The following is a 17,514-nucleotide window of genomic DNA, read 5'->3' as shown; positions in this document are numbered from 1 at the left end:
GTTATCAGGTGGAAATTGATAAAAAGCAGGGACAGTCCAGGCCTTGCTGTATCACAAGGCCAAGAACCTTTTGCACAAAGCAGGTTGCTTACACTTGCCACCTGTAACCTGCTCATGTGTCAAACCATCTGTGTTTAGCAGACAGGCAACACAACTGCATACTCAGTGCCGTTGAAAACCACAGACAAAAGGAAACAATCAAAGGCAAGTTATGCCTTTAACAGAGATTATAAATATATGCATCCAGTAAATTTACTATTCAGTTCTTTCAAATTTTGCTGTTGCCTGAAGGATTAATTTTCTTTTAAGGACTGGGAGTTTCATTTGCACTTGATTTTTTTTTTTAAGGTCTTTACAGGCTGGCATGGTAGGTGGCCACCATAGCAATATAGATCTGCAGGAGGTTTCAAAACTTTTACTGAAAACTTCATGTTTTTATGAACTAGCCAAAAGGTACCTAAGAAATTTAAACCTCTAGGGTGTAAGAGCCCAAAAGTTTGAAGAAAGAAACATTATATACTTACATTTTCTTTTTGATACTTAATTTGTTTAATTCAATTGTTTGCAGGGGGATGGGGAAGGGGGGGAAGAAAAAATGGAAAAATCTAAAAACCATTTCTATACAATGTGCTCTTTTTAGAACATGGAAGGAAAACTTTGCCTACCCTAGAAAATATACTGATCTATACAAGTACACAGAGAGAGAAAGAAACATCTATAAACCAGAGAGTTTTTTGTTATCTCACGGATAAAGAACATATTTTTTTCAGATTTCTTAGACATCTAGATATTTAGATGTCAAAATATTTAGATACCAAGAGGCAACAGAAGCAGAATAGTTAACTACATTGAAAACTGTTCCTAATATGCAAACCACAAAACTATCACTATGAGGGTGAGAAAGGCCTCATGCTAAAGAACACTGGCTGGCCTCCATCTGTCTCATCCTGTTTCTCCCATGAAATAGACCAACCACTTCGTTAGTGAACAGTAATTCATTCCAGAAGGAATGGAGACATGAGAGCAGATTCCCATAATCTTTTTTGTTTAAAAGCAAGACCTGTTAATGATCAGGCTGTGGGTATCTCTCCATTAACAACTAGCCAACTAGGTACAATAGGAAGGGATCTACAGATTAAAATCACATGTCTTGAGAGTCTGATATCTACACTAGACACAGCTTATTGGAAGTTATTTCTAACCAGTTCCAGTGTGGACTGCATGTCCATTAGTTCCTGGAGCATGTTAGGTTCTGGGTCCCAGTTTAATTTTACTCAGGAGGTAATCCCATTTGTGTACTCTGACACTGTAAACCACCTCAAAAACCAAAGCCTTACATGTGCGAATGACCAGGAGATTCATTTCCAAAGCCTGCTCCTGGTCCAACCTAAACTGCTGAAGGACGCATATCCCAAATACCTCAAAGGACACAATTTTACTCTAATTTCTCTTCAGGGACACACATGGGCAAGAGACACTGACATGGAAGATACTGCAGAGCACTGACAGCACTAGCATTTGCTACCTGCCAAATGCATGTATCTGATACTATTCTAAGATGTTCACATTCAAAAGGAATCCAAGTTCACAAAACATTTCCAGGTCTTTACTTTAAAGTGTCAAAATCCATGCCAATGCAGAGAAATAGCTTTCGTGTACTGCTCTGCCCTTCTTCCTTCCTATTTTGACTCCTTGATGTGTCCAGGATTTGTACTGGCCCTTTGCTAGGGAGAACTTCACTGACTGTCCATGAAGGGATTGGAGAATCCTTGTCCCCAGTCCTCTTTCTTCTCTCAAACAAAACACAGAGACTCTTCCATTAGAATTGGAACCTTACATATCTATACTTGTATGTGTGAGGTAAATACACCAGAGTAGAAACTGGATTGTGCTGACCATTATTTTGTAAATGGTTTTACTTCTTCAAGTTAAAAATATTCAACCACAGCTCTATTTCATTGTATGGGATGAAGCTCAGATCCCTGAAGAGAAAACCACTTAATTCCTTGGTTCAAAAGATTCAATATTAGAAATGTAAAAGGAATCAAATTCTCTTAAGTGCACAAGGGATTACAAAGGTAATTTTGTAACAGCTGCATAATAAATCCCACATACATTAATGATAAACCAGCCTTATTTACCATACGTTGAGCAAACTTTTTTCACCAAAACGAAGAGTGATTTTTCAGATACAACATATTTCTTTTACCTTTTATGCTAAAAAGTGCAACGGCAACAAACAAAAGCACTCATCCAGCAGAAAGGCAGTTAGCATCTGCTAGGTCAAGTTAGCAAAAGACAGATAAAACATCTGACTGGGCTGCTGCCTTTTCTGCTTACAGGTCATGCAGTGGATGTTTGAGAGTAAATCCTATCCTAGGTAGTAATACTAAGGCCTATATCAATTTTGTCTATTTGTTGAATTTCTGTGTGTAAAAAAAGAGTCCAAACTAACCTATCCAGCAGTTTAGTTGCATTTTCTTGTTCTATGTGTAGTTTTTCAAATGCAGGCTTGTTGTACTACTCAAAACTTAGACCTTGGTAACTATTAGTATTTTATTAACAACACTAAATGTACATTTTTTACTGTAACCATATACATCTCACAGAGGGGCATAATCTGGGGACCATTCATAGCTCATATTTGTTTTCCCCATGCAGCCCCACATGTGGTGAACAGCTGTAGAAGCTGTAAAATTCTCTTTACACATTGCACATGCTGTTGAATACAATATACATATACATTTATGTATGAACCAAGTCCTGAAGCAAAATAATGTACTGAATATTTCTATTTACTTATTTTGTAAATATTTGTCTTTATTTAAATAAAGACAAATTACTTCTTTTAAATTCTATCAACAAAATAATAGCACTTAATTATTCAGAATTGCAGGTTTACCAGTTCTTACCACAAGCAAGCCTTTTAACCACATCCCCTATGGCAAGGAATCAAATGCTGTCAAAAGTGAAACTGCAAAGCAACTGTTACTATGGTACTGTGACCAGCTCCACTGCAATAAAATACAGAAATGAAAATGTAAATTGCTGCTTACATATACATTTTGCTCCAGGGTACTATAAGCAAAAATGAAAACAGCTGGCAGTGAGTCACCCTTCTAGATAATAAATATTGCTAAAATGAATCTGATGTGTTGAAGGGTGGGATGAAGCTCCAGAGACCAACACTCCCCTCGTTAATATTCTATACCAAATTGAAAGAAAGGTGGGGTGTCTAGTGTGAGCTTAGTTTTCTGAACACAGCTAAATCTATCCCCCCAGAGCTATCTTATCTGCAAGGCTCGTGAAAAATATCTGACAAGTAAATGGTTAGTATTTGGAATGGACCACACTGAGTGAAGTAACAGTTATTTCATAAGAGATTTCCCATGGTATATATTCCCAAGCCCAACTATGAGGCCCTCACTCCCACACCCACCACAAATGATAATATTTGAATCCTGTGCTATACTATTAATACACTCAGGGCCATTTTAAGCAGCAAAGTACATATAGCCAAGCACACTAAAAGGATAGTGTATTTCTTGGTTATTATTAAAAAAAAGGAAAGCAGATCTGTTTCAATGAGGAACACTTCCCTCTGCTCCCATTTTCCATCTGCCAACAAATAGAGATACTGCACATGGGACATAACATCAGAAAGAAAAGTGTTATACAAGCCCACTGTTAAATAGCCATGTTAATATGAGCAACCTTTTTTTTTTTAGTATGCCCCTTTTTCTGCTTTCTCACAGTCCTTATAATGTTCAAAAGAATAAGCATTATTCTGAAAATTATTATTTTTTACAATTATTTACAATATTTTCATCAACTACATATTGTAGAAATGTGCTATCCTTTGATTTTAAGGTATGAAAAGAGAAGCAATTGCCCATACAAATTGTCTGCAAGTCTTTCACACTTATCCATTACATGTTTTCTGCATACACTAAATCTGGTCAGTAAACTTAAATATTTTTCTTGTCAATTTATTTTTTTAAAAAGCAAACATGAATTTAATCTTATTTGTGGATCTGAAAAAAGAGCTTACATTAGCTTGACAGCTGATTCGAGAAATTTTACAAAATATTTTCATTATAATATCTAGTTCCAGCACTCTCTCTTTTTCTTGTTTAAAAATACCAAAAAAACCCATCACAAAAACAACAAACTGAACTTTTACAAAGTGGTTTTACTTTACTACTTTTAGTATTACCTTATGTTTGTTCTTCATGCCAGAACAGCACATGGATTATTGTGGTGCTCTGATACAGGAGATCATTTTACCCATGTGTACCAGTGAAGTTCTTAGGGAACTTTATCCATAATGCATATCTCACAAAGCCCCAGTTCTACCATTACTGATGTATGTACCAATCCATTAATAAGTTTTCCCCCTCAGAGTTAATGAAATTGCTCGAGTGTGTGAGTTTTGTTGCCAAGAACTATGATGAGATCATCTGCCTGGAGAGATGCAAGTTGGAACCCCTCACCATTTCAGTTTGCATGAATTCAGATCTCCTAGTGGAACTAGCAAACAAATGCTAGCCAAAGACCAAGACTCATACAAAGATGAGACTCAGGCCAGAATAAGCAAAGAAAAAAGTACATGCTGTGTTGTAGGTGCTGCTTTTTCTTCCTTGTGGGATACTGCATAACTCAGCCAAGGTTCTGATAGCTCTGCTTATTGGGAAAATTCACACATTGACACAAGTGCCTGAATTAGGCAACTGCAGATTAAAGACCCTGTGACATCTAACATTTAGGCATAGGTTCATCAGACAATAAGCTCTACCAAAAGTTAAGAGTTTTTATTTCTGTTATCTCACTAATTGTCATGTAGCTAAGCCATTGTTGGTACATTCAAGTGAGACTGGACTTCTAGCATAAGGATTATCAACATACCTACTATAAGAGATCCAGAACCAGTTTCTTCAGACATACAAAGACTGGCTTTTTTTTCCAGCAGGGATCTGGGAGAAAAGGAGGAGGGGGAGTTGGAGAGATCCTCCAACCAGGAATGTAACTTCCAATAATCACTTACAGATGGCAGAGTTATGTTCTAGGATCTTCCTATTTGTCCAAAGCTATTATTTGTAACATATGCAGAATGAAAGCCCCTTGCATAAGACTGTAAATAAGCTTCTCGACTGAACTAGCTGTGGTTCAGCCAACTTCAGCCCTTGGGACAGGGAAGTGCAAAGAGGGTAAAAGAGACTAATTTAGTAGTACCACACTCAGGTCTTCTTGTAATTTTGCCATTACTTTAGAGATGGGATGTCTTTAGCATTTAGATTTCAAATCACCACAAAACTATTGGAAATGCCAGTGATAAAGCAAGTAAAACCACACCCAGCATTATAGGAGAAAGGTTAGAATTCAGACATGGAACAGAAATGAGAAAAAATGAGAATTTTCACTTAGAATGTATGAAATTCACTGCTAAAAAGAGAATGAAAAGCATCCAAGTAGGGTAGCTCATATATATTGAGGAGAGTTTATGTTTAAGTATATCCAGTTTTCACAGTAAAGTGTAACATATAATTAATCATATTTCAGCAGTAAATGTTAGAATGCTGAATGCCTCATTTATTGGAAAGCACTTCCAAGGTTTCACTTTCAGATAGTCTCATTCAAAGTAGCTGTTTCATAGAAATTATTTGTATAAATTAAAATCGCAGCTGATCTTCATGCAGGTTCTTAATTATCAGATAAAACTCTTAACAGTGTGTCTTTCATGTAAACCTGGGGCACGCTGGAGCTGATGTATTTTCTTTACACATAAAAATAAATTGTTTACAGTGTCTGTCATCACATGTACTTCACAATCAGACACAATGTGACTACATCCATTAGATTTTCATTAGGATGCCAATCAGCATTTTTTTCCAGCAAAAAGACACCAAAGTGTGTGCAAAAACATCAAGCTGTATTTGGCACCCACAGGGGAGCAAATCAGCAAAAAAAGCACACCTGGAGTCTCCTAGACCCCTGTGTTGGAGATCAGTAGATGGCCCAGCCCTAAGCAGCCAGAGGGGTGCCTGGCAGTGCCCTGCCCCTACAGAGGGACACAGGATTCCTGGCAGGAGCTGTGGGAGCTCCAGCTCCTCACCAGCACCACTGGGGTACCTGACCGACCTCAGCTACATTGATGGCCCCAACACTGACGTAGCAGCTTTTAACCCTTGGTGCTTCTACAGGCTAGTGCAAAGCAGGAGGTTGAGCTGCACTTTGCTGACAGCCTAGGACCTAGGAAACACTCTCAGATTCCCCCAAAGCCAACAGGTGTCAGGGTGCTGCAAGGACCTCGTTCTGCATCACAGGGAATGACTGTCGTGGGCGTGCATTGTGTGCTGGATGAGGCCCATGGTTCAACTGGTGCAGAGCTTTGCCCTTGGTCACAGCTGCCTCATAAAACTTGAAGGTGTTTTGCAAGAGGTAGTTGGGTCACGCCTGCCTCAGACCCCATAAGTCAGTAAAGTGTTTATCTCTCCTCTAAAATACTTAATTCCTTACTTAACAGTATGTCAAATCCGACTAAGGATGGTTTTAGGGTTTGTTTTTTTTTTGGTAATATTCATGGCCAACTCTTTTTTCTAGATCCCAATAAACTCCAGATACCAAACCATATGCTGAAATAATGATTTCCCCTGGGACAATATGCATTGCATGAAAAAAACTTCCTTTCAATTTTGCAGGCAAAACATTTCAGTTTCATGACTATCGTATTCACTGTTTTGTAAGACAAAGTGAACAGCCATTCCTTCTCGAACTTAGCAACATTTGCTATTACTTTTTAAAACAGATGAGTTATGGCACATGTTATTTATCTAAGGTATATAATTATCTTATTTGAAGTTTTTCACCTCTCTCAATTTGAAAGCTTTTCTGGATTTGGAGCTTTTTTATAATTTCTTTTGACCAAATTGATCTTGATGTAGCCTGCTGTAATTTGGGGCGAGAAAGACATTGCAGCAGCAGGAGTCTTAGAAACATCTGTGACAGATCCTCTGTCTTTCATGTTCCTGTTACATTCACAGTGCACAGTGATGAGATGCAGGAAAGCCCCTTGCGTGAATGCACACAGGGAGTTGAGGATGCTTGCAAGCAGCAGCACTGGGCTTTCTGTATTCATAGATGTCAAGAAGACAAATAACATCTCTATAATTTTTCTTAGAGGCAAAACATTTTGCCCAACAATAACAGAAGACAGTTTCACTCTATATTAACAAGAAGTAGCAATGCAGAAAAGTGAAATGTTTCCAGCACTGAGGTTAATAATTTTAGGACAAGTCCAACAGCCCTTGTTGGAAACCATGTACAAATGAGGACTGGCATTTGCCAAAACTTTTCATCAGGAAGGAACACTGAAAGAATTGAAAGCTATATCAAATTAATGAAAAAGTAAATGGAACATTAAAAATTTTACAGAATATGTATTCAAAAGAAATTCAGCAACACAATTCAATTTAGGTTTCCCAAGAGCCTCAAATAAAAAGAAAGTATTGAATAGGCCTTTATTCATATTTCATGAACTATCAGAATTATTTATGTTCCTACATAATTTTGCAGAAAGCTACAGCTAACTGAGCACCACCTGAGAAATTTACATATTCTGAGTAAAATCATACAGGACAAGATTGCTTCAGGTGGTAAATTGTACTTTCATACTCAGATTCTCACTATAGGACAATAATACCTGAGCAGAAGCAGATTTTGCACAGAGAAACCAGTCTGAGATTCCTCTCAGTGTTTCATTTGTTTGGTAACATAGCCAATGAGCAGGGGCTTATTCTTCAAGAATAAGCTGTCACAAGCCTCAGAGTTACAAACTGCTGCAGCTGTAATGAAGATCAATCCCACCTCTGTTCATTGCACCCATCAACACTTCACACTTCTCAAAATTTACCATTAATGCATGTAGTAAAAAGTGTTCATAGAATATTTTAAGTATCCTGTAAGACTCCACTTCAGCTCCTCAATTTAGTGATTCAACTACACATAAATAAATTTGCTCAAAAATATTACTATAGTTTACAATTATGAAGATTTAAAATTAATGAGATGCAATATATTACAATAAATCAGATTTTTTCACTTGTTCATATTTTCCTAGATTGTAATTTCAAACAAAGTAAAAAGATAAAGAAAATAAAGAAAATAAAATAAAGAAAAAAGAGGAGACAAGATAAAAATCTCAATTACCTTTAGCAATAAAAATACTTCTATTAAAAACATCCATAATCACATAATCATTATACATATGGATCTGTTAATGTCTTTTTTTTTTTTTTCATTCTAGGCAGTAAAATGTCTCAGTTATGTAAAAATTATGCAAAAAAAAAAAAGGAGGAATATCTGCCATACTACTGAAGTAACTGCTGTCTCTGTTCTGTGGCAGCCATAGAAAAATCTCTGTGAAAATGTAAACAAACAAAAACATTCTACCTCCTTTCCAACAATTTTCTAACAATTATGTTGCAACTGCAATTCAACAAAATATGTTTTCAAAGGGCAGTAATTAATTTATTATTCTACTATAAACCTACTTGCACTGCCAGCGTAAGATTTAGCTTGATAGAAAATGATACTGTTATTTCTGATTATCTTTTCACTTTAGATATAATTCTAAAATAAATTTCATATTACTAAACCGACCTTCGTTTCCATTTCAGTAGTCTCCTATAAGAAGGAACAGAACAGCAGCACCTGAAATAATGTAAGGTACCTGGTTAATTAAAAAAGGTTTCATAAAGCAAGTTTTACCATGTTAAATCTACCTGGGAGTTATTTCTTTTTTAGTGAAGAGAAAGATATAGTTCATAATTATTTGGTTTTAATTCTTGACTAGTGAAGTCAAGAGCTGTGGTGCCTCATGAGAACTGTAAGAAATCCTAGCCTTGATCCAGCTCTTATTAACTTTAACAAAAGCTCCAGTTTTCCCTTGATATCTCTGCTGTACTGCAGGCAAACAATCTTTTTCATTTCTTTTCTTCTACCCTTTCACAGATAATATATTTGTTTATAATGAAGTAAAAAAATATTTTCTGCTTAATATAGGAATATATTTTCATTCATATGTTGATATTATTAATTTTAATGATTAAGTTGATTAATTGGATTAATCAAATACTCGAATTGATAGAGCACTTATACCTTCCATAGAATTACAGGGGTTTAGATCTATTTTGGGACTAAACTCTAAACACATAACATTCTTTTACAATACAGCTGTAATTTCATCTGGCACTCAGCACAAGAACCTACAGAAACAGCTGAAAATATACAAAGTACCTGGATGCATTTTTTGCCTCCAATATGGGCACTGTACACATTGTATTCACAATAATTTGTACACAAAGTACAGTGGGATTTGTCCCCTGCTGAATAGGGAATGGTGAAAGGTCACACTGGTAAAGAGTCAAGTAATATCTTTGCATTTAGAACATTCCAGTGCTGGATGATTACCACAGTGGATTTATGTTTTTAAGAATCACCTGGAAAAGGTATAGGAAGAAATGAAAACAAGTTGCACCGTTTTTGTTACTCGGAGGCAGAAAAGGTGTCCAGAACAATTTGCTCTTAATGGCTGTTTTAGCTCAAAAGAGGCCCTGAAGTGAAGAATAAACAAACTGTCACAGGAACAGAGCATAAGTCTCTCAAGATCAGGGTTAAGGTTCATTGGTACAATTGCTCCTGGCAAAACATGACTGCATCTTGGATTAATCTTGGCATATAGAGAAATATAAAGGTACAGCACTAATGTACATATAATACCTTTTCTGTAACCCCTGCACATGCAGTACAGCCAAATGCATCATGCAAAATACAGCACATTGCAAAAAGGAAATGGGAATTCTAAATATGTTGAAATAGAGGTTTAGAAATTCAGAAAGCTAGATAATAATAAACAAAAGTTAGATAAACAGGCTCTGCTGTCAGTCTTACACAAGTTGTATTACTCTTGTTTAAGCTAAAACAGACTCCAGCCAGCCATTTATCTCAAAAAAACCCCAGCTATCCCATCCACAACTTGCCCTCAGCTTTCCCCCCACCCAAAAAGGCCTCAACTTTTTTTTAAAATATTAGTTTAACATACTTTGACCCTCCCATGAGTAAAAACAAATATGCACATTAGAGCTTCATGCTGGAGGAGTATATCCTCCACATAATTATTTAAATGTTATTATATTATTGAAAAATCTCTCAGTTTTGCATCAGTAAAAAGAATGGTTGTGCCAAAATTCCCTTTTCTTCTGTCTCATTATTTGTTCTCACTGAGTATCAGAGTCCTGAATCTAGGCACCTCTCACTCCCAGAAACATGTCTCTCCATACACTCCCCTGCCCACTCCAGCCAAAGGCATTTCAGCCCGTGCAGCTGGGTCAGAAGCACTCAGGATGCAGTCTCAGGAGCACTCTGTTCTCCTTTGCCACCTTCAAAGCTCCTGGAGGGATTGTTCAGCTTCAGGCAGTGGCCACATGCAGAAGCTGGGACAGTCCTAGCTGCAAGAGGTGGGAGCAGCAGGGACCTCTCTCATCTCCTCCCATGTGAGGTTCCTCATTCCCTTTCTATAGGCTGTAGCTTTAATTATCACACCACCTCAGCCCCTGGAAAAGTCATATATCACCACACTGATAGAGTGAGAAACATTTCCCACAAGGACTGTTAATATTGCAACAACAGAGCTGCAAATCCATGCTGTTTATCCTTCCTCATTTATTTGCAGAGCATAGCTGAGAGGATGGAGGAGGAGAAGCCATTCTGATAATGAAAGCAAGCATGTGCATCCCAGTGGAGCATTGCATAGGATAACTGGAAGTTATCCTTCCTCCTCCCTAATAAATAATGCTGGTCAGCATTACCTGTTAGAGCAACAGCAGTGACAGGCTGCTGGATTTCTGGACTGGGCAAATTCCCCAGGACTGGGCTGGTCACTTACTAAGCCTCTCCATTTGCTGATACACTGCTCCCTTCACAGGCTCCTTGGCAGAGACAGCTGGAATATTCCCACTGGCTTCAAATATTAGTTCTTTTTTCCATTAGGATATTTTAGCAACTGTTGTTCTCTCCAGGAGTTCTCTGGCCTGAAACAAAGTTAGAACCAGCACTGGTAATAGAGGAAGGCCAAGTTCTAACATTGTTTAACAGTATGGTAAGACATAATGTGCCTGTGGACACTAACAGCAAGAGCTGCTGCTGGCATGCACAGAGCAGGGAGTGTTCAGCAATGGAGAAAAGTCAAGCCAGCCTTGGATGAGTTTTCCACAGAAGTGGATGCAGAATGCACAGGCAGAAATAGCAGGGCAAGTTCCTTGCAGAAGGACAGAGGCTTAGGAGCAGGACCTCAGGTTTGTGAATCAGTCACCAGGCTGGGGACAAGAGCTTGCACACACAATGTCATACTGGTTTTTCTACCAGCTCCAGCACAGTGCCACTGCCCTGAAGCACCAGCATATGCTCAGTTTCAAGTCATTTCACACAAACAGTTATAAGAACTGCTCAAGTCTGGGAACGCAGAGTTCTTCAGATATCCATTACCACAGAGACTGACCTTTATTACTGTAATTATCAGGGGCTCACATAATTTCACTATAGCTATTTTAAATGTTTTAAGCACATAAAGATACATATCTTTTCAAATCACATTTCACTCGAGTTATTTTCTGTGTATGTGAACAAGCACCTAGTAGGATTTAAATGGTTGGCTTTACTTGAATGTTTAATGATCTGGTTTTTTATTAAAATACATTGCTATATGGGTTCTGCACATGCAGAAGAACCAAGGAACGAATTACTAAACTTTCAAAAACTTGCAAAATGTCACAATCATCTAAAACCTAAAGCCTGTAAAACATATGGTCACTTAACACCTAAAAATCTCCTTAAACCTATAAACCCATAAAGCATGTTACAAATTAACTGAGGGTTGTATAGTTAAATCTAATTAAAATTTTATTGAAAGTGTTCAAGCCCTTATGGCTCCCCTCAGAAACTCATTTCCTAAGCCCCTTGGAAGTAGGTATGCAGGAAGTAGGTATGCAGGGTATATCTTCATTCCCCATCCATCTTGAGCCAACCCCGGGAGCAATGGCACTTTCTGGTTGCCCATATCAGCCCCCTAAACAAGCAGGCTCCTGAAAGTAAACCATACAGAAATACCTCTGGGTCTACAGTGCAAGGTTTTCAAACTCAGTCTAATTGAGGGTCCTGAGAATGCTGGTACCCCGATGGATTTTTGTCACCAGCATCAACCTTCAATGCACTTCAACAAAATCACCTCTTGCCACTGTCAAACATTTACAGCCAGTTCTACTAAACTTGGCTCTCTGATGTTAAAAAAGTTCCATTTGCTGAGCAATGGCAATAGTGAGGAACCTCCCCACCTCCAAAAAAACCCCAGTAATGACACATGGTAAGGAGCAAGGTCACTAGAAACAAGTTTTTAAACAAACAGGCAGTTAATATCCTAAAGATCCTAGAACTGAATTTATTGTATTGACATCCACAACTGTGCATTGACCTAGGCTGCAATCTGCAAAAATAGGAATAATGTTTTCTTGGAATTTATGTATTTCTTCTCTCTTTTTAGAGGATCAGGTGGGAGCAGATATAACATCTATAAGACACTTACCAGTTCAAAAGCCTAATCTCTGAAAATAATTTATAAATTCTTATCTTCATGAATTTTGAGGAGACACATCATTAATCAGTTAACAGATTCCATGGTGCTAGTACAGAGAACTGAACTGCCAAGACAAGTTTTAATTTTAATTTATACATGTATTTTAAAATTTTGATTTGTAATCTACATAAGATAAATCAGCCTGTGATAGCTACCCAGTAGCAGCCCGTTAGTGTCAGGGAGCAGCAGGAGCTGGCTGCTCCACCAGGCTGAGTAAGCACAAAGTCAGTGGTGACAATGGCGTCACCAGCAAGGTCCCCATCCTGAAGTCCCCAGGCACCGTGAGAAGAGCAGGTCTGCAACAGTAACTAGGGTCGGCTCATAACCCAGTGATTGTCACAGAAGTTGGTGACCAAGGAGGTCCCAGGTACAGCCAGGCAGCCAGCTGAGGATCAGGACTAGCAAGGATATGGCCAGGAATGGGTACAAGTATCACATAGCTCAGGCAAGGGCACAGACCTGAGGCAAAAGAGGGAGATCCTATGATGTTCCTCACAGCTCTTTCTCACATTGCTCTCTTCCCAGTTCCATCCAAAGCCACACTCTGCACTATGTCAGGGCTGGCCCTGAATGCAGGAACCAAACTGTTTGTTCTCCCAGATGTCAACAACAACATGGCTTCAGCCTATCCCAAAGAATGTGAGGGGATGTGGGGGGATGGCATTTAAACTAACAGAGGGCAGATTTAGTTTAGATGTTAGGAGGAAATTCTTTTCTGTGAGAGTGTTGAGGCACTGGAACAGGTTGGCCAGAGAAATTGTGAATGGCCCAACCCTGGAAGCGCTCAAGGCCAGACAGAAGGGGGCTTTGAGCAACCTGTCTATTAGGAGTTGCTCCTGCCCATGGCATGGGGTTTGGAGCCAGATGATCTTTAAGCTCCCTTCCAACCCCAGCCATTGCATGATTCTATGATCCCAAAGCCTGGGTCCCTTCACAGTATTGCACAGTACTGCAGCATTCACACACCTGTCTGTATCTCTGTCTGTTCACCATGCCCTATGACTTCTGCATTTCAAGGAGAAAATGCCAATGATGTTACCAAATACCAACTCCATAGCATAAATAACTCACCTACAAGTGTGAGCAGCCAACCTACTTGTCCTACTTGTAAAACATGGATTTGAGCAGGCAAGACTCAGAAACACACCCATCAGGATATGACAGTGGGCTAAAGTCACTGCCTCACAGGGCACTGCAAGCTTTCTCATACCACAGCCCAGCTCTGTGGCTAAGGCACTCAGATCTCTGGGGCAGACCTCCAGAGTCCTCAGGAGAAAGTGGGGAAGTACACTAACAGCATGCTTCTACCCCTGAAGCAGAAATTTCTGAAGGTAAGACTGACTGTCCCATGCTTGCTCACAGAACACATGACCATGTGCCAAGAACATGTCATGTCTTTGTGCCTGCCTGCAGAGCAGATGCCATCAAGTGAGCAAAGGCAGTGCCACAGGGCCTGTGCACAGTGTACAGAGAAGTACAGCTCCTCCTGTCCCAGCAGGGGCTTATATGCACACTGCCATGCTACTGTGAACACCAGTGGTCAGAGGGTTGCCTCTCAAATGCTGCTCCAGCAACATGTACAAATTACAACCATATGCACATGCAAACTAGCCCTGCAGTTCTAAGGAAAGGGGAAAAAAATTCCCAGCAGCAAGCAGATCTCTCCCTCACATTGTCTCACAGGGATAACCAGTTTACTGGGGCAGAGACTCCTAGGAATGCTCCAGGATTTTTTTTTTTTGGCAGCAGAGAGGTTGCCACAAATTACTACCACCCTCTGCAACATGGTGCTTCTTAGCATAATCTAGAATTTGGAGTTAACTTGGAATCAGAGTCTGATCTTGAAAATTTTTTCCTTAAAGTTTAATAACTCACTACCTAGCTTTATTTTTTTTCAATCAATTAATTCAGTCTGAATTATCTCTTTACAAATGTCCAAGTGTGCAAATGTCACACTGGTCACACGTTCAATGTCTGAACAGTGACATGATGCTTTCTGATGTTCTGAACAAGCAATCTGATATTATCAGTTAGGGCCAAAGTCACAGAACCACTGATTCTAATTACCTTGAAACAAGCAGAATAAACTTTCACCAGTTCTGAGCTGACATCTACTGGCAGAAAACTGCAACAGTGCAACAGGAAACTGAGAAGTATTTTCTTAAGGATCTCCAATTGGTACCTGGTGAATGATTTGGGATTTGAATGGATAAGAGCTCATGAAAGTATAAATTTATGCAATTCTGCTGCAAGGGTATTATCTCTCACAGAGAAATCAGGCACATAGCTTGGGGATGTAACTACTCAATCATCACCTCAAATTTTGCATTTCAAGCATAACTTTGAGCCAATTTTATTCATGGAAATGACTGCTGAAATTCATTTTGGTCAGATCTACTTTGGGTTAGCTTAGATCACGAAGGGTATGAACACATAATAGCTTGCAACTGTGTTAAAGCTGTTCAGAAAGTTCTCAGGTTTCAGCTGAGGCACAGTAATTAATAACATGTATGCTACCCTAGCCAGCTGTAATATAGAGCCACCCCAGCTTGCACAAAGCCACCACTGAAGAGGATTTAAAAATTCAAATTTTGCTCAGAAGAAGATTGTTTTCTCAGGGACTCAAACAACTCTAAGAACATTACTTCAACAAATTAAATTCAGTGAGCAGACAAGGCTGTGGATGTATCTTTTCCACCCTCAGTTTCTCCTAGAGCACAAGAAGAGCTTGACAGCATGGGGAGAACCCAAACTTTAACACACATTCTTTACATTCAATCATATGATGACAACAAGATCCCTGATTTATGGCTAAACACATAGGATTTTATCATGTACTGTTGCTTTAAGAAAACATTAGAAGACTTCCTAGAAAAAAAGAACAGCTTATTTCCTGAAATACATAAAAAAGGCATCACATGAAGGAAAATAAAAAATGCAAAAATCAGACTTAGTAAACTATTTTGTTTCTGTTCTTTGCACCCTAGTTAGTTCTAATAACCACAGATTTAGTGCTGATATTGAGTATCAACATCCTGGGGAGTACAAAAATATACTGAACAAGCCAGTCATTTTCCCTTGGCAAGCTATTTAAATCTTTGGTTGTCAAAAGCATGCTGAGAATTTCATCCTGCTAATTTTATACACAATAAAAAGAGTTCCCTTTTCCACATCAGAGGAGTTTGAAATTTTTTCCCCATTCTCTCTGTAAGATGGCCAAAGGTCATGGAATGGGACAAAGAACTGACATATACTTGAACTGTTCAGAATAATGCATTCAAGTGCTATATAGAGAACCCTAGTAACTGAGGGCTTATTTCCTGCTCAGTGTACAGAGGAATGGAAATTTTCACAGGATACCTCCCTTTCAGAGTACAGCAGCCCCCACATCCACATCCAGTTATGATCTCTGAAAGCACAGAAACAAGCTGGCCATCAAAAATGAAAGCCTGGCCACAGTGAAATTATTTTTGAGGAGGTAATTAATAAGGAACTATGGGAAAAGAAAAAACTTAGAAGTCCAAGAAGTAAGCAGATACCAATGCAATGAACAATGAGGCCAGGCAGGAGCAGAGCAGGTGGAGGGACATGTTTGTTTTGGGTGAGAAGCTGGAGTGCCAGAAGGGACAGCAAGGAAGAGAAGGCTGCTTATTCACAGAGCCACAGCAGGGGTGCAGGGAGCATCTCACCAACTGAATGTCAGAAATTATTGACTCAATTGCAATGAAAGAGTTTAGAAAATCATTTTCAGAGAGAGAAATAGATAGTTGCCAGTTGCATCAGGTGATGATGTAATACTTCCTCAGTCAGGCATCATTCTGCAATAGCCCCTTGAAGGCTGAGTGAATGAAGTGTGAGATTCCTCTGGGTGTGAGAACAATCTAATGGGTGAGAAAGCAAGCAGGAATAGTGCAACTTTCTGGAATGGATGAATTTTTTTCACTGTCATTTCCTGTACGTGCCTTTACAACTTTTGTGGGTACTCTGCCATGGAGTCACAGATGAACAAAGTTACAAATATCTAGGAAAATGATACAGTGAGTTAAACAGCACAAGGAAATGGCATTTTGCTATTTTGCTATCATTTACCCTGATGAAAACCTAAGGCAACTCTGTTGAAGATAGGTTATTCCAAATTCAGGGTACTATCCAGAGCCATATTTGGCCTAGTCATAAAGCAGTAGCAATTAACTTCAATTTCTATGTCTTAATGTGATGCAAAGCTGACTCCTGTAATCATGTTTTATTTGTGGGGAGTTTCAGTTCCTGTTACTCTGTTTCCAGTGGTTCTTTAAGTATTTGTTGTTTGCACAGTTAGGGGTCCTGTCATACAGCATTTACTAGGTGAAGCAGTGCTTTAAATGCTCTCACCAATTTTAACATGCTGAAAGTGAACACTTTTGGGAAATACAATTCCACACTTACAAATTAAAACATATCAAAGTTTTCAATCACAAGATTTCAATTTTATTTGTGCTTCATGTGTTTGTGAGGGTGATGCAGTAGTCTTAAAGCAACAGTCGCCAGGACATCTTGGTGAGAAAAAAAAAGGGAAATAAAAAAAGAATGCAGATTAATTACTTTCATGGTGAGAATCCAAGCAGGTTTCAATCCCAAATTGGGGGAAAATGGGAATGGTACAAGAAATTAAACAGAAATCTGATTTTGTAGACCTGCCTTGTACTAAAGCATGCTGGGGACGAATCTTTTTAGGCGTACTGAGAGAAACAAATGCTTAGTCAATAACCAAAATTCAAAATAAGCTGGCTAAATTCCAAGTAGTTGTGGCTTTAATGACAACAAATTAAATTTATTATAAAACAACCTGG

Source organism: Ammospiza nelsoni, chromosome 9 (genome assembly GCF_027579445.1).
Source record: "Ammospiza nelsoni isolate bAmmNel1 chromosome 9, bAmmNel1.pri, whole genome shotgun sequence".
In the NCBI taxonomy this organism is placed as follows: domain Eukaryota; kingdom Metazoa; phylum Chordata; class Aves; order Passeriformes; family Passerellidae; genus Ammospiza; species Ammospiza nelsoni.
Note: the sequence above shows the minus strand (reverse complement) of the source record.